Below are 23,670 nucleotides of genomic sequence, written 5' to 3'. Positions count from 1 at the left end.
ACTCCAGGCCATCCTGCTTTTCCTAATGCCAGCACTTAACCTTTGTTGCTGTAACGTTTTCTTTGCAAATAGCACAAATTGGAAATATCCCCAGGACCACAATCCAGCCTTCCCCAGAGCCAAATTCAGCTGTTCTCTAGTATAATGACGTTTATTCAGTCCTAGCTCATTTCCTACTTTTCTGGTGAAACCTTATCCACCCTCCCCCAGCATTATTTAACAATTGTGTCACTTGGACAATGAGTTTATTTGGTTCAGAATTTTGGATTTCTGAAGGAAGTATAAATATTTACGTAATGTTGGTATTCTGGTCATTGATCAACTGCTTCTTCCTGTACACCGCTTCGACCTTTTACTTCTCCTGGAGACGTGTGAACATTTCTTCCAAATTCATTCATTTTTGTTTCACCTGCTGGGAATCATGTTTACATACAACAATACTGCAAGAACCTATTGATAAGTTCTCTTTGCTGTCATTAATGTGTTTTCATTAGCGTGCTGGGGAGGATTTTTATTGTGTAGCTCTCCACTGACACCCTATCCTGGCTTTCTATTATCCCTCTAGCTTTGTCTTCAGCTAAACACATTCACTTTTTTTTCTCTCCTCCAAGAGATTATTTGCATGAAGATTTGCATTTAAATGGATGTGAAAAGTACATTAACAACACCTACACTAGCCATGTAAAAGCTGCATACAATTTGTTGCTGGCAGACATGAATGGGGGAAAAATTCAATGAATGTTTTGTAAGGAGAGTCCTCAGGTAACTGCATTTTAGACACAAAGACACTTCATTAGATTGTATTTAATACTGATTATGCATATAGAAGTATATGAATACAAATGCCTTATTCCCCAAAGGGACACTGTGAAATTGCACTGCATTATTGTGTTCACGGCAGGAAGCAAACATAATTCAGTATCTGGGTTAAGTCTAAAGACTCAAGTGTCTTGAGAACACCTAGGGTTGCTGCATTTTGACGTTCACATTCTTGCTGATGGAACCAGGAAAGAAAGGAAGAGAAACTGAAAATAGATGGTATTTCCTGTCCACACGTGCAGGTTATTCGGTTTCCTTTCCTTGAGCTGCTCAAACAATAACCATTCTGTGAGAAGACTAGATGCTTTAGAGAAGAGTAAAGAAAGGGGTGCCGAGAAAGGGAAAAAGGGAAGATGCATAATTAGTGAGATGCTATGTGTCTAGTCAGGTTCTAGATAGGAGAAAAACAATGGAAGAAATAGGGAAGGCTAGTAAGAGACAAAATAGGGGGAATAAAAATGAGGAAAAAGACACATTCAAATATAATGTAAATCAGCGTTCAGGCAGAAAAAGGAGGAGAGGAAGGGAGGTAAGAGGAGGAAAAAGGAAAACTCAAGAAATACTGTTCTTAAAAAAAAAAAAAAAAGGCTTTGCATTTTATATAGGAAGCAGAGACCCTGGGTTATCATTCAGTATTACGAGTGAGCAAATTAAATTGGTCTTGGCAGAAGGATTCTATTAAGGGATAATATCTTCCCTTTTATTGTTAATTATTTTATGTTTACAATAGTCAGTGTATGCGTGCATTATTTTTACAGTAACACATGGCTTAGCATAAATAATTTACCCTGGATATATGGCTAATTTCTAATTAACTTCTATCTCTCTAAGTTTGCTTTCGATTAAAGCCCTTGCTCTTTCTAACAAGCCCTTGAAGGGGAGCAGACAACCTAATTACATACATTCATGGGGAAATATTTATATTTCACAGTTTAAAAAGGTAATATGAAATGAGTAATGGAAGAAGAAAAGTAGAAAATAAAGTGGATGGAGAAAAGGTGACCATAGAGGGAGGAATTTATTGTTTGCCTTTGTGTTTTTATGTCTACATAAGAAAAAAAAAACAGGCCAGAGAAATTTATCAGCAGGTAGAATGTAATATGGCACTAGTACCTCTGTGTCCCCTAAATACAATTATTGTTTATTGCTTAAAAAACAATTTTCCATTGGCAGTATGCACTAAAGAGAAATCCATAAACATCAGGAACAAGTCTCTAACAAGTCTTCATTGTTTATATGGATAAAAAAAAATCCATATTTCCCTTCCCATTAATCCAGAATGTACCCGAATAAAGGAAAATCAGTGCATCAATGAGATTTGTAATGCAACAGTAGGAGAATCTGATTTCACACATTATGGTTAGGGCCCTCCATAGCCCGGGCATAACAAGGGCAATAAATAAAGTCTACTCTAAACCAGGCATAGAGCCTCAGTAATTGACTTGCTGTCTGCGTGAGACACAGTGATTTGTGAATGCGAAGGTGCAACCTGAATCAGAGGGTTCGCCGAAATTCACCATGGGAATTTTCTACATCAACACTGCTTTGTGCATGCAACCTCATCTTCAGCGCCCACGCTTCTTTCAAAAGCAACAAAATGGGATCCGCTTCTTGCTTTCTACCTGTATCATTGTAACTGACACCTACCTGGGAGGAAAGCCCTCTCCCCCTGGGGCTTTACATCTTGAACAAGTCTGAGTCACCTTTGGACTTGAGATTACCACAGCTCTGTATTCACGGGGGGTTTGGCTGAGTGTGGTGTATTAGTCTTAATGTACATTTACAATACATGGTGTAATTGCTCCTTTGGAGCTGTTAATGCATTTTTATAGCCCCAAAAACAATTTCCTGCACACTGTCCATATTAAAGAGAAACGTCCGCCTGAAGATTTATGTTGAGAATGCACAAAAACAAAGCAAAACATCCTGGCGTGTGCATCTGTCTTGTTAAAGACCATGCACTTGGGTGCATTTGTTCTTCAAAGTGTGTGAGAAACATCAAACACTTCCTTTGTCATTCCCTAGCCCAGCCTCAGAGTTTTCCTCTGCCTTTTTCTATTTCCTGCTGGATGCACAGTATAGAAGGCTATCTAGGGAACAAGTGAGAAAATACAAAGCAAAAAAGGGTTATGTGATAAGAGTAAAAGAGGGAAGTTTTAACACCAGCTAGGAAGAGGCCAGGCATTCACCCAAACAAAGACCAGCAGACAATTCTGGATTGTGAGCATGGTGGTTTCAGAGAATGCAACACCAGGAATTGTGGTTTTCCTTCTTTTTAATGCTTTTATAGAATCTATTTATTTATTTTTACTAAAAGAGGAGGTGGGTAGGGATCTTAATTATTCTGATTTGCCTGCTAATCCTGCTTCTTTCTTTGCAATGTTCTCTCTCCCGAGGGGGGTGCTGACTGCTTTATGTTTGCCCGGGTGGCCTACTTTGCCAGCTGGCTCCCAATTTGGTTTGGCTAATGGGAGGCACTGGCAACAGATCAGAAAACAGGGGGAAAAAAGAGTTGGGTCATTTCTTCCTTGCTCTCTGCCCTGGTTGTGCATCTACGGCCTCATAGCTCATCCAAGGGGCCTTTCCAAGTTTGGTAGCGCAACGTGGTAAGGTCTTCTTGTTGCTGGTGGTCTCTGGGTGTGAGTCCTCTGTAAGTATACTTATTAAGAGACATGGTTGGGACCCTGGCGGGTGGAAGTAGGAGGAAGAAGTCCTCACATGCTCATGCCAAAAGACTTCTGTGGTGGCACAAAACTCATGACTCTGCTAACCTTACATTTTTGGCAAACTACTCCCGTGAAGGACTCTGCCTGATCATGGTCGATTATACTGTAATGCATGTGAAACGTCTTGGTTTGGTTTGGCGTAAAGCAACTGTGTATTAGAAAGGACTTCACATCCATAAATGACAGCGATGCAATCCAACATAGCTCATAAAGAAAGGGAAGGGAGTGACATTGGTACTGGGGCTTGAACTCGGATGTGGGCACTCTCCTTTAGCTTTTGCTGCTCAAGGCTGACCATCTACTACTTGAGTCACACCTCTACTTCCAGCTTTTTGGTGGTTTACAGGAAATAAGAGTCATACTGACTTTCCTGCCTGGGCTTCAAACTGGATCCTCAGATCACAGTCTTCAGCGTAGGGAGTGTTCCAGGTATGAGCCAAGGGAGTCAGGCTCTATAATGTATTTCTTTGCACTCTTTGTCAGAGTTCTACCAGGGAAAACGTTTAGTATGAAATAGACATTATGTTGCAAACATCCTCTGAGAATCAGCGGTTCAAGTGTTGGCTTCTTTTAACTTTTCCCCCACTTGGGTAGGATCTGGGGTTAGGCCCTGAAGCTAACCTTAAACTCTGATCATCCTGCCTCAGCTTGTGAAGGGTGTGTGTGTGTGTGTGTGTGTGTGTGTGTGTGTGTGTGTGTGTGTGTGTGTGTGTGTGTGTGTGTGTGTGTGTGTGTGTGTGTGTGTGTGTGTGTGTGTGTGTGTGTGTGTGTGTGTACAAGCCCAGGTCTTTTAACATCTTACTGTTTTGATAACTCCTCTGACCTTAGATTGCCTTGTTTTGATTATGAAGTTCCAAATGACAACAGGAATTTCTTATTTCTCCCTCCAGTTTTTGAGAGCTGAACAATGGTCGATGAGTGGCTTTTGCAAAATGGGTGTTGGTTTGCCCCTTTTCTCATGTGATCTTGGCAGGAGGTGGCGTTGAAAAGCTATGGGAATGTCTGGGCCCAGATTCCCTCTAGGGGCTTGGGTGAGAAGACTTTGAACTTGTGCTAGGTAGTAGCTGCTCCCGTCTGAGACTCAGCCCTGTGGTTGTCTCTACTCCTCAGATCCAGGTTGGATGAGTGAATGAGGGACAAGTGTCTCTTGCCTGACTTTTGAAGCATAGAAAGAAGTCCACCAGACGTTTCCTATATCTTTTTCCCTTGGAGAACTAGTCCCACCTAAGAAGTCAGAGTACCTGAGATCACACCTCATAAAGAACTCTCCTCACCCCTCGTGGTGAGGCTGCATAGGGAAAGAGTATCTCTCCTGCAGTCATTCAGAGTGCCAGACATACATGATCTAATTAAACCATCCCATTGGCCAGAGAAGCCTGGAGGGTAGATGATTCCGACTTTACTGCCACCTGATTGTAACAGCTTCTTCACTGAGTTTTCTTAGCTGCTCAGCTGAGCCCGATCAGCTGTAGCACTCTAAGAGATAACCGTAAATTGGCTAAAGCCACAGAACCTTGGCTTGGGTTGTTGCATCTGAATAGATAACAGAAACGAGGCAGATCGGTGGACGGATGGCTCCTTGGGTCCAAATTGGTCCACAAGGGTGAGGTGACATGATGTCCTTTGAAATTTGCCGCACTGGTGGTGGCTGTCAAGAAGGAAAGGAGGTCCCAAAGAACAGACTGCTTCAATGGCCTGCCCCTCGGCCCGCCGAGGACACCTGCCCGGCCAGCCCCATGCTCCTCTGTGGTCTCTACTCTTGGCTTCACAAATAGTCATTGCTTAGCAAGTGCTTAGTTTTTTCAGGTTTATTAGTTTCTCTGGTTGCTCTGTCTAGTCCTAATTTAGGTTAAATCAGTGTATTTAACGTATGCTGTGGTGGGCCTGTGCTATTAAGTGTGCTTTATAAAGAAGTTAACCATGTAGAATTGACAGACAATAATGCAAACTCACCAGCGATACTCCGCCCTGTCTGAAATGGATAAGTAGGCAAGGGGAATCTCATGAATACACAATTGACTATTAACAGAGACTACAGAAAAGTGTGGCTTCGATTATGCGAGATGCTAAAACAAGTCAACAAACAGACCAAGGACACTGCATTGCCACGAGAAAGGGGTGTTCTATAACACGTTCTGAAAGTGGGATGACCTGAGACACAAAATCTGACCTTAATGGACTTAGAGTCTTTGGGGGAAGACAGTGCTTGTGGTGGTGATAAGAGCCAGTACTTACCAAGCACTTGTATTTGTTTATTTAATGCTCACAGAACTCTATCAAGTAGGTAATGTTATTGTTACATTTACTGGTATACTGGGGCTTGAACTTAGGGCCTGGGCACTGTACTTTAACTTTGTTGATCAAGATTAGTGCTCTACCACTTGAGCCACAGCTCCATTTCTGTGTGTGTGTGTGTGTGTGTGTGTGTGTGTGTGTGTGTGTGTGTGTGTGTGTGTGAGAGAGAGAGAGAGAGAGAGAGAGAGAGACAGACAGACAGACAGACAGACAGACAGACAGACAGACAGACAGACAAACAGAGACACAGAGAGAGAGAGAGACAGAGAGAGATTAGTTGGAGATAAGATCTTCACACACTTCCCTGCCCAGTCTGACCTCCAACCACAATCTTCAGCTCTCAGACTCCTGAGTTGCTAAGATTATAGTGGAGAGACACCTGTGCCAGCTGGCAATATTATTTTGCAATTATAGAAGAGAAAAATTGAAGAAGAGGGATTATGTCACTCATGATCACAAAGCTAGCAGGTGTGGGATGAAACTGAGTCAATCCTCATACAGTGCTGCAGTGAAATACATTTTCATTACTTTTTGAGTTAGTGCACGGTCTGGGCATCGTATACTGTGCCACTCTGAGGGTGCATCAACATCCCCTGAGAACTTGTTAGAAATGGAGACTCTCAACCCCAAGCCTAGACTTTACTGAGTCTGAACCTGCCTTTTAACAAGATCCCCCGGTGATTCCAGCACACATTAAAGTTTGAGAAGCACCGATCTAGAAAGATCTTCCTAAAGAAAGAGCTACTACTGTGACCTTGCAAGGGCCAGGCGCTGATTGCCTGCCTAGGGAAATGGGCTACATGATTAGGGAAGAGGCAGGAGATTACAGGCCAATTAGGAGCTCATAAAATGATTATGCAAAGTGAAAATGGTCTGTTAATGTGTATACTTTTTATTAAAAAATATGAAACATGTGGTTAGGTCAGAGAGATATGCTGACTCAGGAAGTAAATAGACTGAGAAGGATAAGGCCTTAGCTTATTCCATTCTGTATCTCCCTGTCTGCCCCTGACATGCATAAGGTCAGCTTGGCCCGGGGAGATGAACTTTCCAATGGTCATTTGGCTGTATTTGTGGCCTAAGATCAGCCACCATATCTGCCTACAGAGTAGGAAAGATACTTGATATCCTAAAAAATAATCAGTCCACTCTCTGAAGAAATCTGACTAGGGCATAAATTTAGGAGAGCTAGGAAAGCATTACCTATGGTATTACTGGTAAGGAAATGTGATCAGTATATTTCTGGAAAGAAAGAAGGGGTAATAAAAGAAGGAGGAGACAGAGATGAGAAAAGCCCGCATGACATAACTTGCTGTCTTCATTTTGTCTGCGACTATAAAATATCTCAAAGAACTGGAACAGATTGTTGAGACAGTTATTAGCAGAAGGGGGTAGAAAGCTTCAGGGATGAGACTGGGGAGCCAAGGAGAAATTTATTTTCACTCGTGTATAAAAAGCAAATCCATGGACAGATTGCTGCAGAAAAGGAATTTTGTCTAACTAACCCAGGAGCAAGAAAACAAGCAACTGTAAAAAGTACAGTGAGGGAATATCTTTCTCTCTCTCTCTCTCTCTCTCTCTATATATATATATATATATCTATACATGCCTATGTATAGATATATATGTGTATATACATATGTATATATACATATTCCTGATAATTGTCTACAAAGCCAATGGAGGAAACTTGATATTTTAGAAAAGCCGTTGTATGGGAGTACAGATGTCACAGGATTTATGTCACCAATCGAAGCAGCAAGTATAATAATAGGCGTTAGTTCTGTGAGCAGAAGATGGGAAGAGAGAACAGAGGACTGACACTAGCAAGAGGGTATTCGCAAATACAGGGGTGGCAATCTTGAAGGTCATGTTCTGCTTCCCATGAAACATGTCTCCAGGAAGAAAACACGGGCTTCTAACCGACTGATCTGGGTTAGATATCTGACTTTTGTCCTTTTTATGCCTTTCTAAGCTTTGGACTTCTTATCTCTATAATAACTATAATCTTCTCACTCTTCCCAAGCTCTTCTAGAAATTCTCTCAGTGGATAAGAAAGATTTCATTTCTGTATATTCATTTTGTTGTTGTTGTTGCTGCTGGTCCTGGGGCCTGAACTCTGGGCCTGGTCACTGTCCCTCAGCTCTTCAGCTCAAGGCTAGCACTCTACCACTTGAGCCACAGCACCACTTCCGGCTTTTTTCTTTTTGCTTATGTGGTGCTGAGGAATTGAACCCAGGGCCTCAGGCATGCAAGGCAAGCAATCTACCACTGAGCCACCTTCCCAGCCCCTATTGATTTATTGATTTACTGTTTTCTGCGGGAAAATGAGCACATTTCAAACCAGTAGGAAGAGAGTAGACAGTGTTTGCATACTGAATCCATGCCCTCACTGTCTATGTAGGATAAAGGTGGTAGCCCCACAGGTGTTCTTCCTTTGGGAACTTCTGGAATGGACCCAAGGACAAATGAATAATGGAGAAAGGTAAGCGATATTTTCGGTTGGAATAAAATTATCTGAGTAATTTTAGTGTACTGTTTTATGCCTAATTTCTCATAACATTGTGAACTTCTCCTAGCATTCATTTCTTTATTTTTTTCTTGTAATACATAAGGTAGAAGATAAAAACAAGAGTAGTGATCTGGGAAGGTGGCTCAGTGGTAGAACGCTTGCCTTGTATGCATGAGGCCCTGGGTTTGATTCCTCAGCACCACATAAGCAAAAAAAGCCGGAAGTGGCGCTGTGGCTCAAGTGGAAGAGTGCTAGCCTTGAGCTGAAGAGCTGAGGGACAGCGCCCAGGCCCAGAGGTCAAGCCCCACGACCAACAAAAAATAAAACAAAACAAAAACAAAGAGTAGTCACAATCACTTGTATAGCAAAAGTTTAAACTACTACCAGATGAACATTCCATTTTCAAATACTTAGAGATAGTTAAATGAAAGAATATCTTAATTATCTGATCTATTCTTAATTTTTATTTCATCTTTTATGTTTGCCTTATTCCCAACTGGAAATAGCTTTCTGACACTTTAATATTGTTTTCTTTTTCACATTTCAAATTTATCCTGTGGAATCTATGTTTTGGAAGTTTAGCTTTCACAGTTGCTAATAATGATATTATGATTAATTTCCACAGACTCCCATTAGTAACACTATTAATTTCAGATCCTCACTTACCTGTCAAATAAAAGCTTTGGATTCTCTATTACGAGTATCAAGCCAGTTCTAATAAGCTTTGATTACTTGGCATGAATGTATTGCATGCTATCTCACAGTATTTATGTGTTCAGAAACAACTAATATTTGGCTCAAATTTACTCTTAAGTATTTTCTGGAATCTGTTGTGACACTGTTTATAAAGAGAGAAAACTAGTCCTTTCATCCTTCTGTCTTCCATTCATTCCTTCTTTGTTTTTCATGCTTTTCTTTCCCTTCCTTCCTTCCTATTTTTATTTATTTTATATTATTTTACTTTTTTGGTTCCTATAGTGGGTCTAGTTAGCTCTTTTGCTCAAGGCTAGTGCTCTACCACTTGAACCACAACTCTACTTCCAGCTTTTTGGTTGTTCATTGGAGATAAGAGTCCCATGGACTTTCTTGCTTAGGCTGGCTTTGAACAGCAATCCTCAGATCTCAGCTTCCTAAGTAGCTAGGATTATAGGCATGAGCTACCAGTCTTCAGCATACTATCATCCCTTTCTGCTGGGGTGAATCTCTTATGTCTTATTCTGTAGCGATCTGGATTATGTTAGACACATGTAGCTATGGATGTTAGAAATGTAACACTTTCAGGCTATCAGTGGTCAGACTGTATGAGTATCTGAGAGCTTGCTAGAGCATCAGAGCATACCAAGTGTTGGAGACTTAATGGTTTGACTTCTGCCTTCTGAGCTGTGTAATCTATCCGTGGTGTAGCATGTTTAGAAATATTAGTATTTGGTCCTGCAATGTCTTATGGCATCTTCTGAGCATGCTGAGAATACAGTGATCCCTTCCAAGATACATGTAGAAAATAATTTAGAAGATGCATGCCCATGTAGTAGCAAGTGAGAGAGATGGGTAATTTGGAGAGCTATAGTCTTCAGCAATACAAATACAAATACATGTAATTGACACTTAAGTAAACTTACCTACCGCTAGTTTTCAAATTTTCATTTCCAGGGTTGGAGTTGGATCTAAGTCAAGAGGGCCAGACTAGCACTCACAAGGTCCCGAGTTCAAACTCCAGGACTGACGAAACAAAGCAAAACAAATCGACTTCAAAACAAAATATATGTTTTATAAAACGACATTTTTTTTTGTATCTGTGACAATCTATAGTCAGGTACTGGGCAAAGGCAAATCAGAAAAGTAGCCTTTTATATCTGGGGCTTGATACAATGCACTGGGTACAGCGGTGGTACTCAGTGGGACACATCCTAAGAAGCAGTAGATTCTCTGAATTTGATTTTAAAAATGAGGTTTGAACTCATGGCCTCGTGCTTGCTAGGCTGGTGATCTACCATTTGGGCCACATCTCCATCTCAGTTCTTTGTTGGTTATTCTGAAGATGAAGGCTAGTGAATTTTTCTGCTCAGGTAGAAACATAATCCTCCTGAGTAACTAAGATTGTAAGAGTGAGCCATCAGTGACCAGCTTTAAAATAATTATCTTTACAGATGAATTACAGACTGAAACTCGGTTTGTAATGTATTTTTAAAAATATCAATAGACAGAGAGGAGAGCAAGGCAAAACTTTCCTGCAAACCCATCACGCAGAAAGAATCACTTCTGCTATTCTTACAGTCACTTGCCTTGGCTCTTTCATTATGTAAATATACATGTCTCTGTGTGTGATACTTACCTGTACTCAGAAACACGCAGAATAAAATCACAAAATTATAAGAGCCCAGATTCCTCAGGATAAAAGCCCTTGTATTTCCTGTAACTGATATGATTGTCTGCCTTGAGATTCCACAGTTTACCTATGGGAATAAGAAATAAGTTTTACTTAGTCAACTAAGCTCCATCCGATCTGATGCAAACATATCAGATAATTTAGTCTTTTCTTGTTTAACTCAGGTATAATTCAGGCTTTCCAAAGTTCTGTCCTTCTAACTTTTCTCCAAAAAAAAAAATGTCTCTGAGTGGGTTCATGCTATCAGGACCTGCTCTTTTTTCTTCTCTATAATAACCTTTCTTCTCTATAATAACAGCTCTTTTATTTGTAATAATGAGTCATCTGACCAACTCAACTGTTATTGAACACCTAGAGACCACATACTTTTCAGAAGAAGATTTTCTGATAGGTGCACATAGGTAGGTAGGTAGGGTTTTCTAGCAGGTAACAGTGTTCATTCAGATGAGTTGTATCACGATTTTAACCCCAGTAGTCCATACTAACCTCTCTTTCTATCTGTAGGATCCACCATGATGATGATGATGATGATGATGATCTCTGAGGTACTTAGGGGGCCATTGTTGATTCTAGGTAACCATCACGTGTGTCAACAATACCAACTCTGGTTCCTTTGTATTACGTGTACATAATACACCTTGGGAACCAGGAACTATGCCCTCTGCTAACCTGTAAATCTTGCTGAGCTGGAATCTTTCTGTGTCTGTGAAGAGACAGGAACAAAGTCCAAACTCCAAACATATGGAAATATACGGCAGGTCAGCCTGGGATTTAAAACTCACTTTAAGTATTGCCAAGAGTGAGAGATGAGGGTGTAACAATCGAGTACAGTTCAACTGCTTTTTTCCGGAAAGGCTTTGAAAATTCCACATTACCTGCTTGCCCTCTCATCTGGGTCAAGCTTTGTTCTCACAGAATGTTGCCAGGGCAACAATGCCTGTGGCTTTTCAAGGTATTTCAGGAGTGACAGAAGAGCTCTCTCCATCTGCTGGGGAAGTTACTTGGGCATAAGAGAGAAGCCTTATGTCAGTTCGTTTCTTAGGAAGATCACACTAATTCACATTACACATGTGCATCTTGCAGACAAACAGGAGGCTCAGGCTACTGTTCTTCCTTATGCGAAATTTTTCTTCTCCATAGCCGTGTGTTACCTCAGCTCAGTTCTCAAAAGACAAATGAGTTAATTCATTGTACTTGTCTTCTGTCGTCTACATGTAAAAATTCAGTCTGGTTTTGTGACCAATTGAAAACAGCAGGAGAGCATGGGAATTTTAGGAATTCTACACATCACCTGCCTGTAGATGGACTGATAGATGGGATAAAACAGGTATTGCTGGATGGGCACCAAGAAGACCCTGGGGTTAACATCAAGAAATCACCCTCACAATCAGCAGCAGTGGCTGACGCATGTCATTCTAATTTCTCAGGAGACTGAGTTTTAGAGGATCATGGCTTGAAGCCAGCCTGGGAAAACAAGTCCATGAGACCTCAGTTAAGTTCAAATTCTGGAACAGGCAAAAGCAAAATAAAGCTATAGTCACATCAGGATAGATAAATGGATATTACGATTTACATATAAAGTATCTCCAAGTGCTCCTGTACTGAAGACCTGGTCCTTACTGCTAGTGCTGGGGAGAGGTGATTGGATCATTAGGACACACATTTGTGGGTTAATTCATGGATGAGTTCCCAGTGGACTGGATTATTCGGAGGTGGGGGCTTACATAAAGGATGTAGGTCAGTGGCGACCTGCGTTTGAAGCGTACATCTTCTGTCTTTCACTCTCTGCTTCCTGGTCGCCAGGAGGTGAGCAGCCTCAGCCATGGGTGTCCACCACTATGATACCTTGCATCACATCCAAATCAGTGGAACTAGCCAACCACAGTTGAAACCTTTGAAGTTGTGAACCAAACTAAACCTTTCCCCTCCTATTGCCTTTTCTCTGGTATTCTGTCACAGCTGTGGAAAGCGGACTAACACTGTAGATAAGGAAGGAAGGTGGAGGCTCCTAATGTTCTTTACTCAACCAGGAAAGAAGAGAGCACAGGTGTCAATCCAGGAGTCAACCCGTTACTCCACCCTGGAGCAATGTGGAGTAAATGCCCATGATGAGGTAGAGTTCTCAGGACTCTATCGATTTCTGTCAGAAGCCAGTTTGCTCTCTTGTTCTTCTTTGTGGAAAAAGTGAAGAATTTAACCTCATTGTGTTTGGTGATTAAAAATTACCTTTGTGCCACGCCCCATTTTCTTAGGGAAAGAAATCTCTCTATGTATACTTATGAAATATAGCATTTTCCCATGAGCAGGCTGAACATTGATAGAAGAAATGGCAGACAAGAAGAGGGAAACTTGGATTTTCTTACTGTGACATTAATGGGGTGGTCTTGATAACATAACACAAGCACCAAGAAGCTTGATTAAATGACTTTAGTTCATTGAGGCCTTCAAATAGTTGAATGTGTAATTTGCAGTTATCCCAACTCAGTTACCTGTGGGTTACCATGGTAATGACGTCTATGCTGAAATGATATTTGACATTAATTTTAGCATTTTAATTTATAATCAGTGAAACAATAGTATTTCCTTACCAATATACTTCATTTTAAGGCAACCAAGGAAGAATAAATGCACTCACATCCCTAGTTATGAATCATGGTGTATTACAGAGAAAAGGTTAAGACCAAACCATCCATCATCTAATTTCAGCTTTAAATGGAGGCAGGTGGTTGGGTTAAAATTGGTTCTCTTGAAATAGGTATCTATCTGGTTTTCTAACATATAGATGGGTGGTATTTGGTTCTGAGACAGAAGTTATACTCAAATCTATACTACAAAATGTGTTAAAGGGAGGTGACATTCTCCTAGAAACTTTGAAATGCATCTCAATGTAAAGTTGAGGTACAGTTGCACATTCTTGGCAACCCAGGCTATAACACATAGGCTTTGACCAAATTTCAGTGGCTTGGCTGATATTCTAGGAACAACATTATTACTATTACAGAAACATGGGAAACAGGATTTTCCTTCCCCACCACCCATCGTAAATTTGTGAAAAGAGGTGAAACAATGACAGAAAACATAAGAGCCATTTTTGTTCTTGTTATGATTGCTAATGATAATTTAGAATGCCAGAGAAGGCAAGTAAAAGTGCCTAGATGTTCTACTTGCTTTAGAATTGATTGCACGTGGATGATTTTTGTGTACAGCTCCTGATGCACATTCTAGTCTGCTTTTGAGCACATCTGGCTGTAAGGATATACATAGCATCTCTTTCTCTTAACTCAAATACAAATTTGTTGAGAATGTAACCTTTTTCTTTTTTTAAAAAATGGTTGCATTTGGAGGAATTATTACTGTGGAAGTGCATTCAAGGTATTTCTTTTCTTTGGGCTAGTAAGGAAAACAAATGTTCTAACACAAGTAGTAAATATTGCCACTGGGTTTCTTTTTTTTTTTTTTGCAATGGTCCCTGGCTTCTTTAAAGTCTGGAGATGAACATACATAACTAACATTTTAGTCTGAGGAACACATTGTTTTGTTAGGCAGCTCTGTGCAGAATTACTCTTTAAAACTCCTGTATTGTGTGTGTGTGTGTGTGTGTGTGTGTGTGTGTTTATTTAGGGCTTGAACTCAGAGCCTAGAGTTTCTCTTTGGATTTTTGTTTTGTTTTCCCTTGTGCCATACCTCCACTTCTAGCTTTTTGGGAGGAAGATAAGAGTCTCTTGTGTTTGTCTGGGCAGGGGGGTGATGAACCATGATCCTCAGATCTCAGGCTCCCGAATAGCTAGGATTATAGACATGAGCCCCTTTAGATTCTGTATTTTAATGGTAAATGTGATACCTGCAAGCTGTGAAAAGTGTGATAAAGAATATAGAGTACAATTATCTTTCACATACCTTAAAGGAAGAATTTATTTCAGAAACCAATCAAAGGAAAATGAAACTGGGCATACCACACTACCTGTTAGTTATTGAGAAGTTAATTCTGATTTTGCCACCAAGTGTTCACATTGATTATTTTTCTATCTAACCAGTCAAGCAACCAATGATAAATAATCAGGCCAAAAATTAATTATTGGGCATGGGAAAGAATGATATTAAATGATAGAAAATAAGTATATCCATCAGCTAATGGAAATAAAACCAATAAGCACTGAAAACAGTAAAGACAACATTAATTCAGGTAGTGCCCTTTCAGTTTGCCTTAGGAATCGTGAGTAGCAATTTGAAATCCTGTTTTTCTCTTGGGAAGAAGTGCTGCCTAGAATATGATATAAACTATACTGATCAAATAAAGAGGAGAGCCTCAGGCTAAAACAGAGAGAAAGAAGTTACAACAAAGAAAAACAGCTAGTTGTATGAAATGACACATTTATACACCAGCAAAAGAAAATTAGAAATTTTCCCCTCCCCACATAAATGTTATATCAGTGGCAGAAGAGAAATAGCTACATCACAGAGACTAGACTTGAAAAAGAGGATAACATAAAAAAGGAGATTATTTCAAATAGTTCCCAGAACCTGCCTCTCTACTATATATATATATATATTTTTTGATGGTGATAGCTAATATGGGTTTAATTCTCTGAAATGATATACAGAGCTACTTGAAATAAAAGGAACATTTTTAGAAGAAATGTGATGAGAAAACAATTTGAAAAAGTACATACTGGAGCAAAAAAAAGTGACAGGTGCAGATGATTAAATTTAAACAGGGGTTTCACATTCTGTTTCTTCTTTGGAAATGTAAAGCTCTTGATTCAGGCAAAATGGTACCCTTTGGCTCTGGTGATGCTCACAGGAAAGCTTAGAAGAGGGTACCAACGACAAAATGACATATTGCCTGGGCTTCCTTTGGACATGATAAATTTGTTATTGTGGAAGTTCCCATTAGAAATTCAATGTCATCTATTAGGAAGGCCAGTGTGCCTTCATATATACAAAAGATGGATTTAGAAAGGCAACAGATAAGTAAAATTTTTGTAAATTAGATCAGTGAGCTTGTCATTTGTGGTTCATCATTTTGTAAAACCAGAGTCCATTTGTAATGCCAATGATGAGGCTGAAAATAACTAATTGATTAGATTTTCTAAGTCAGATTTTATTAGAGTAAAGCCTAAATATATTGCTGAAAGCAATTTAAATGTCCGTAAAGATACTAGAATGACCAGGAGAGAAGATAATTATAGGAAATCATGAATGATTCACATCAGAATCGATAAAAGGTAAACAAGATTTTATGAGTGTTTAATCTGTGCGCACTGGTAATCACTTCATTTTATTCTTTTCTTCAAGCCAAGCTCTTTAGAATTTCAGCTGCTATTTGGATCTATCAATGTCATTTTTAGTTGGTCACTCCTTCCTATTTCTATCGGGAGATGTCATGCTCTGTCAGAATTCTTCATTTCGACTCCTCCTCCCCCTCCTCTTCTGGCTGTATCATACCATAGTCCTTGAACCAAACTACTCTCTATCTGTCCTTATGCTAGAGATCTTCAGCTCTCCTTGGACTCTATAACTTCAAATATTGTGCATATTTGAAAAACATTTGTATGTTCACTACATTTAAATATGAATTCTAGAAAAGTACATGAAGCAATGTACTTGGCATTTCTATTTGTATATTTAATAGCTGTCTTAAGCTAAATAGGTGCAAAACAGAATAACAGAATGTGTGGTTCCTATTCCCATACATTTGTGTGAGTATACCAAGATCAGGGCTTGAACTTGAGGCCTAGGCACTGTCTGTTGCTTTGTTCCTCAAGGCTGATGTTTTACCACTTAGACTATAGTTTTACTTCCAGCTTTTTGGCGATTAATTGGATACAAGTGTCTCACAGACTCTCGTGTGCAGGGTGGCTTTAATCCTCAGTCCTCACGAGTCAGCCTCCTGAGCAGCTAGGATTACAGATGTTCATACTTTCCTTTGATAGATTGCATTTCAGCAAATAACCCCCATCATTTTAGCTACTCAAGCTCCAAGTACAGAGTAACATTTAAGTCCTCCTTTATTCTCATATCCCATGCCCAATTCATTAGCAAAACTCTTCCACCAATAGCAACAGCCTGACATACCATTTTCTTATATTATTGCAATGGCACTATACGATCTCTCTCTGCCTTTTCTTTTACCTGCTTTCAATTGGTTTCCCCAAAGCAGATAAATTCTTTTAAAATGCAAACACACCCAAGTCATATATCTAGTTGGATTCCTCCAACCACTCCTTTCATCTGCCCAGCTGGCTACCTTCCCTCAGCTCTTATCTTTTCCCTTAAGTTTTCTTCACCCACCCAATTAAAAACACAATCCCCGCACCTGCATTTCTTCACATTCTCCCTGGCTTTCCCCACAATCTGATAGGAAAAAAAACATATATGATCATTGTTTCCCATTCTGATGTATATTTCACAAAAGAAGATGCTATAATGTTGTTTACAGCTATATTCTTAACACTTAAAGAGGTGTTTAATGCATGCAGGGATATAGGAACTATTTGTTGAATGAATAAATGAAGGGATAAAAGATAGCCTTGGAGCCACTTTGGATATTCAAAGAATTTGAATAGAATGCACTAGATGTCTATTCAAAGCAGAAAAGGAAGCATGACTGACTTCCTGCGGATGCCTGAGCAGTGAGCGACATTGGAAGTGATGACATTCTTGTTGACAAGGTTGATGCTTTACAGTCTGTGGTGATCCATAGAATGACCTGCCTGTGAAATTCCTGGTGAGTCTTTGCTGGCTGTTCTTGTAGATGCAAACTATATATTATATTGTAGATCTAAACAGAATGTATATCTAGTTCATGTATCGCCTATTGTAGCTCTATAATATGATGTATATTATATCTATAATATGTATATTATAGATATTATAGATAAAATATATCATGTTATATTATAGGTATTATATATTATATAATATACATATTATAGATATAATAAAACCTATTGTAGATCTAAATAGAATGTACATCTAGTACATGTATCTCCTATTGTAAATAGATAATATAATGTATATTATATATTATAGATATGCAATATCATACTATATTATAGGTATTATGTATCATAATATACATATTATAGATATAATAAAACCTATAATGTAATATAATTCTGTATGTTATTGGTCTAACAGAATGTACATCTAGTACATTCTATCATAGTATCTGAACTTTGTGACTAATTCAAGTGATCATCTTAACTTGGGAACAAGGTTTGTGTATGTAGGGAATATACTATTGATATAGATGGGTGGGAGACTATTCAAGGAAAATAAACTAACAATGTGAGCCTGGTCAAGGCATTTGATTGCATACTCAACAGCTATTTCCCCTTTTTCTGGTGAGCTATATCTCAGTTTATAACAGTGGCGATGAGTCCAATCCTGCACCACGATGAATCAGGATTAAGTCATAAAAAACTCATTCTTTTGGGGTGGTGGCAGTTCGTAGTCAATGTGGTGTAAGAACGTTTAGGGGGAGTTTTTCTGTCCTCACAGGATGATAGTGGTGCATGGGAGAAGCTCTGTATTTAATAATCCTCCTCCTCATCTCTGGCTTGTGATATTGCTCTTTGCAGTGCCAACGTTCAGAGTTGTAAGCAGAAAAGGAAGCACCATCAACTATTGAAGATGTCTGAGCAGTATCACTGGAAGACATGATATCCTTGTTGACATGCTGATCCTTTATAACCTGTGTTGATACAATGATCTGCCTATGAAATTCCTGTTAAGCCTCTGTTGGCTATTCTTTTACTTGTACCTATATTAAAAAAAAATTACCTGTAGTTTTTTAAAAAAAAAACCCTGCTGGATTCAGAAGACTTGGAAAGGTGAAGACAGGCCTTAATGGAAGCGGTCTACTAGGAGGAAAGAAATATAGTCATTCTGTCAAGGAATGCTGAAATGGTTTAAAATCTTGGCACTTACAAGGTGATGAACTTACCTTCCGGGTTCTTCTCTGGTCTCAGTTCCCCACCCAGAAGCTCAGGCATCACAAAGCAGTGTAAGAAGTAGAATTTCACTTTCTCGACATCCCAGGCCCATCACTGCTCCCCAATACGAGGAGAGAAGTTGGCTCCATCAGTGGGGAGGTACCTGGCCAGAGGCCTGACCCATTGGTCCTGCTGAAAGCAGGGCTGTCTGGCCAATGACTGCTCTTCATCGCCACAGGGAATCTCGGCATTGCATAGAGCTGACTCCAGCAGCCACCTTACCTGGGCTGAATCTCTCTCTCTCTCTCTCTCTCTCTCTCTCTCTCTCTCTCTCTCTCTCTCTCTCTCTCTCTCTCTCTCTCTCTCTTTCTCATTATTCTTCCTCTTTGAGTCAGCTCCTCTGGCTTCCAGAAAATGACTTTCCTCTAACATTTTCTTTACAGTGTTGAGCTATTGTTCATGCTCAATTAAGGATGATGACGAATAATGCAACTAACAGTAATTAAAGAAATGATGGCAGGAAAAGAAAAAAAAACCCAGTCGGGAACTTCCCAGGAGAGTTTTCTGCCTATTTTGATGAGATGTATGAGAAATGAAGTAGGAGCATCACCACCCACCTGGGATGGGTGAGGCCGGACAAATCACAAGAATAGATGACGGCGGGGAAGTCCGCACAGGCAAGGCAATGGGCTGAAATCTACAATGGCTTTTCTTTCATTTTTTATCCTATTTAATTTCAAAGGTTTAATTTTCACCCTTACTAAATGGTGATTATTACATCCCCTGGTGAACACAGTATTGACCTAGATAGTACCACCCAGAAGGATATTATGCCAGCCTGTGTGTTGAATTTACCTCAGTTCTATTCACAGGAAAACAATTCCCCGTGAAATGTTCTTCATTGGGGGGATGCTTGGCTTCTCTGTCTCTCCTTGCCTGCTATGATAAAAGCAACCCCCGGCCCTGCTTCTGTTCTTCAGAACCTACCTGCTCAGGACCCCGCCTTCTCTTGTTCTTCTCTCCATAGAAATCATGTCTTGTCTGACTTCCCCAAGTCCACTTTTCTCTTCCATTCCAAAGTCAAGCATTTTTTTTTCTTTTTCTGCTAGTACTGGAGCTTGAACTCAAGGTCTTGAGCTCTCCCTTGATTTTTTTCTACTCGAGGCTGGCACTCTACTCTTTTAGCCATTCCTCCACTTCCAAAGGCAGTTTTTGAAATGCAGTCAAATGACTGACGTGCAGGAAAATGTCCCTGTCTTGAGTGCTCAATTTGGTGAATTTTGAATCTCGACAGGACAGAAATCAGATCCAATGCATTTCCTGAAGGCTTTCTCATTATTCTCGCCTCTAATGTCACGGACCAGTTTTACATGCTTTGTTTTGTTTTTTAATGCTCTTATGTATTTTCTGTTTCACTATCTTTAAATAGCGGAACAAAGATGTTTCAATACAACATGTTAGTTTATGAATAAAATGCATCTTGATCCTCACCCCTACCATCCATCCCCTCAAATTACTTGGTTCTGTTTTCACGCATGTGTGTTGGATAATATGACTACACATACCTTAGCTGTTCAGTTAGACAGCTTTTGAATATAACCATAGCTGGAATCAAGCCTAGAACATTTCCTGAAGGCTCCGTTATCACAATGCTAGCTACTAATATCCTAGACCCATTGTATCCATGTTTTAAGTCAAATATTCCCATGAACCACTGTCTTTCACCTGAAGGTCTCCCCCACCCACCCAGCACATTTGAAGAATGTTCTGGAACTTGGGCTTGTCACAGCACACAGAGGAACATGAGTACAGCTCCCACCCAGCCTCTGAGATGGAGGACAAGGCCTCCAATCAAGGGCTTTTCTGTCTACAAAAGGCAATTGACCTAACTGGAGTATTCTGATGTAAATAGACTCACAAAGGACACACTCTGCTCTTCTTACACCCGACCCTGGGTCCGTGAGACCTGTGCATTTTGCTGTGCAAATCGGTCCTTTTCAGGGATTGCTGTCATGCACTGCTGTGTGACAAAGGAGTAAGTCATGTTTATTCACTCACTCTTCTGTTGAACAACAGCCTACAGTTACTTGATGATGTGGCGCTGTGAAGCGTTCTTCATTGGTGGATATCTGTGCCTAAGTACACAGAAGTCAGTATGGAGAGCGAGAGGGGATTCGGGTCTGAACCCCCTGACCCGCCCCTTCCTCAGCTCACCCCAACCACAGGTAATGGTGATGCATATGTTCAAAGCACATTGTGTGTGTGTATGCACATGTCATAATAAACCCGTTAAAATGTAAGAAAGCCACACCAGTAGCCAATGTCTGCAATCATAACTCCTCAGGAGGCTGAGATCCAAGATACTGAAGACTGTAACTGAGAGACGAACAGGTTTTGGTTGCCTCTCAATTTTTTAGGTAAGTGATACTGTCTAATTTGGAGAAGGATCTGAATGGCACAGAGTTAAAACGATGAAACAATTCTAGAAGGAACTCTAAACATAGCCTCACTGTTTAATGTTTTCTAAAAACCATCTTTCTGGAAATCTGGTGTTATGGCTCTTGGTGAACCTGATAAATTGCTAAAGCAGATCAGGGCCTTTGTTGGGATAAAATGGCTTTCTGGATTATACTATCTCTATGTAAATGCTTTGGATTTTTTTTAGGTGTCTCTGATTTTATCAACTGGAGGAAATTGAGCTTTGTCTACAGGACTGGGTGACAATGTTTAAATGATTAAGACCTTTGGAAACTTGCTATGGAAAGAGTTAAGCGACTCTCTGCCCAGAGGATCCACCTGGTAGAGTCAGGTAAGGTCACCTGTGAGCCTCACGCATAGGTTGGGTTGAGATCACTGGAGTGTCCCTCACCCACCCGCTTCTGTGGCTTCTTTATTTGATCATCTGGTCCTTTGACAATGGATGGCCACTTCACAAGGGTGGGGTCGGCTACAGATGTATAAGATCTGTTGGAATGAGGTTGGAGAGCCCCAGCATAAAAGAGTTGTTTTTTTTTTCTTTCAATTATTTTGTTCTTCTCAAGAAATGTTCTCCCACATGGCTGGATCAATGATCCCAGTAAACCTGGCAAAAACTTGTGGGAGATGCTGAGCGCTGGTGGCTGTAATCCTAGCTGCTCAGGAGGCTGAGATCTGAGGATTACAGTTAGAAGCCAGCCTGTTCAAGAAAGTCTCCCAGACTCTTATTTCTAATTATCCAGTCAAAATGGCAAAAGTAGAGCTATGGCTTCAGCAGTACACACCAGCCTTGAGTGTATAGCTAAGGGACAGTAGCCAGGGCCTCAAGTTCAACCACCAGGACCTATGCATGTGCACACATGTGTATGTGCACACATTCGCTTTCCCTCCCTCTTTCCCTCCCTCTCTCTCTCCTTCCCCCCCCCCCATCAAACAACTACAACAACAAAAACAACCTGTGAGCATCCTTTGCTGTGGTTTCTGTGATGGGTTATGGCAGAGCAGAAAGTGATTGCCACCTGACATAAAGATTGGAAATACATTTTCTCCACTGCAGACATGACAGGACTGTTAAAGAAAGAAGTGACAGCTATTCGCAGACAGCCAGAGCTGCGGCCTCACTCAGCACGTGTCTGACTAGACCTGCCAACAAACGCGACTTCAGTTTTTACTTCACAGAGGAAAGAGCAGAGCAACGAGGGAGGTACATACGGAAATGAAGTCAACGTGCTTTCTCTTACATTAAAAACAAATTGGCCTGGTTTCAAGTGGATAGCATAATGATTTTACTGTCAAATCCACATCCTAATTTATCCTGGAAGAGTGAAGAAGGAGAAGTCATGGATTCATTTACATTCTTTTTTTTAAAAAAAATTTAAATATCTCTAAGGTCCTGGGAAGTCAGCTTGCTTGGATGCAGCTTGTGTGAAGGTTGGATTTGTCTGGGGTAGAGCAGGCCTGTAGCTGTAGCATCCTGGGCACAGATGCCCAATTGTGGCAAAGAAGGTGTGTCTGTGAGCAGAACTCCGTAGGGATGAGGGGATGAATCTACAGATCACTCTTCAGTAATCCATGTCAAACCTCACAAGTGAAACGGACGTAATGTATTCTCATATTCCTGTATTAACAAGAGAGCCCCCAGGTCTCTACTCTGTGGAGGATTAATTTGTTCCCACATGTATTGCACCACACTACTCCCACTAAAATATTTGCAAAACAATTGCCACACATGTAACTCAAGCCAAACGCGTGCTAGGCACTCTGCTAGAGGTTCATGAGCAGTTGGGTCTCTGGTCTTGGGATGCTTATCTGTTCAGTCATTGATGTTGAATTTAAGGTTCAGTAGTTGGAAGAACTGTGGAGCTGGAGCTGGTGGCTCATGCCTGTCATCCTAGCTACTCAGGACTCTGAGAGCTGAGGAGTGAAGTTCAAAGCCAGTCTAGGCAGCAAAGTCTGTAACATTCTTATCTCCAATTGACGGCCAAAAATCTGGAAGTAGGTCTGTAGCTCTAGTGAGAGAGTGCTAAGCTTGAGCAAAAAAATCTAGGGACAGTGCCCAGAGCCTGAGTTCTAGCCTCAAGACCAGTACCAAAAAACAAAAAAAGAGAGGAATAAAAAGGAAGGAAGGAAGGAAGGAAGGGAGGGAGGGAGGGAGGAAGGAAGGAAGGAAGGAAGGAAGGAAGGAAGGAAGGAAGGAAGGAAGGAAGGAGAGGAGAGGAGAGGAGAGGAAGGAAGGAAGGAAGAAGGAAGGAAGGAGAGGAAGGAAGGAAGGAAGGAATGAGAGGAAGGAAGGAAAGGAAGGAAGGAAGGAAGGAAGGAATGAGAGGAAGGAAGGAAAGAAGGAGGGAAGGAAGGAAGGAAGGAAGGAAGGAAAGAAGGAAGGAAGGAATGAGAGGAAGGAAGGAAGGATAGGATGATGGGGTTGGGATGGAAATAACAACAGAAGGGGTGACGTTAATCAAGATTCAATACTGCAATGTACTCATAAAATTGAAATGTCTCATCGAAACCACTTTGTAC

At 40.5% G+C, this 23,670-nt stretch overlaps 2 long non-coding RNA genes across 2 annotated transcripts; one reads left to right on the top strand and one right to left on the bottom strand.

The window, feature by feature from the left end:
* Window positions 1-293: 293 nt before the first annotated feature.
* LOC138819712 (uncharacterized) lies at window positions 294-11,144 on the bottom strand. Its single transcript, XR_011369585.1, has 3 exons — window positions 11,105-11,144; window positions 10,685-10,805; window positions 294-412 (listed from the first exon to the last, which is right to left on the bottom strand). It is a non-coding gene; the product is annotated as an uncharacterized lncRNA (long non-coding RNA).
* Window positions 11,145-12,870: 1,726 nt separating this feature from the next.
* LOC138819734 (uncharacterized) lies at window positions 12,871-22,359 on the top strand. Its single transcript, XR_011369591.1, has 3 exons — window positions 12,871-12,949; window positions 21,341-21,484; window positions 22,208-22,359. It is a non-coding gene; the product is annotated as an uncharacterized lncRNA (long non-coding RNA).
* The last annotated feature ends 1,311 nt before the right edge of the window (window positions 22,360-23,670 follow it).

This window comes from Dipodomys merriami, unplaced genomic scaffold (genome assembly GCF_024711535.1).
Source record: "Dipodomys merriami isolate MVZ:Mamm:240054 unplaced genomic scaffold, mDipMer1.0.p SCAF_81, whole genome shotgun sequence".
In the NCBI taxonomy this organism is placed as follows: domain Eukaryota; kingdom Metazoa; phylum Chordata; class Mammalia; order Rodentia; family Heteromyidae; genus Dipodomys; species Dipodomys merriami.
The sequence above is the reverse complement of the archived record's forward strand: the minus strand, read 5'-3'. Positions and strand labels throughout refer to the sequence as shown.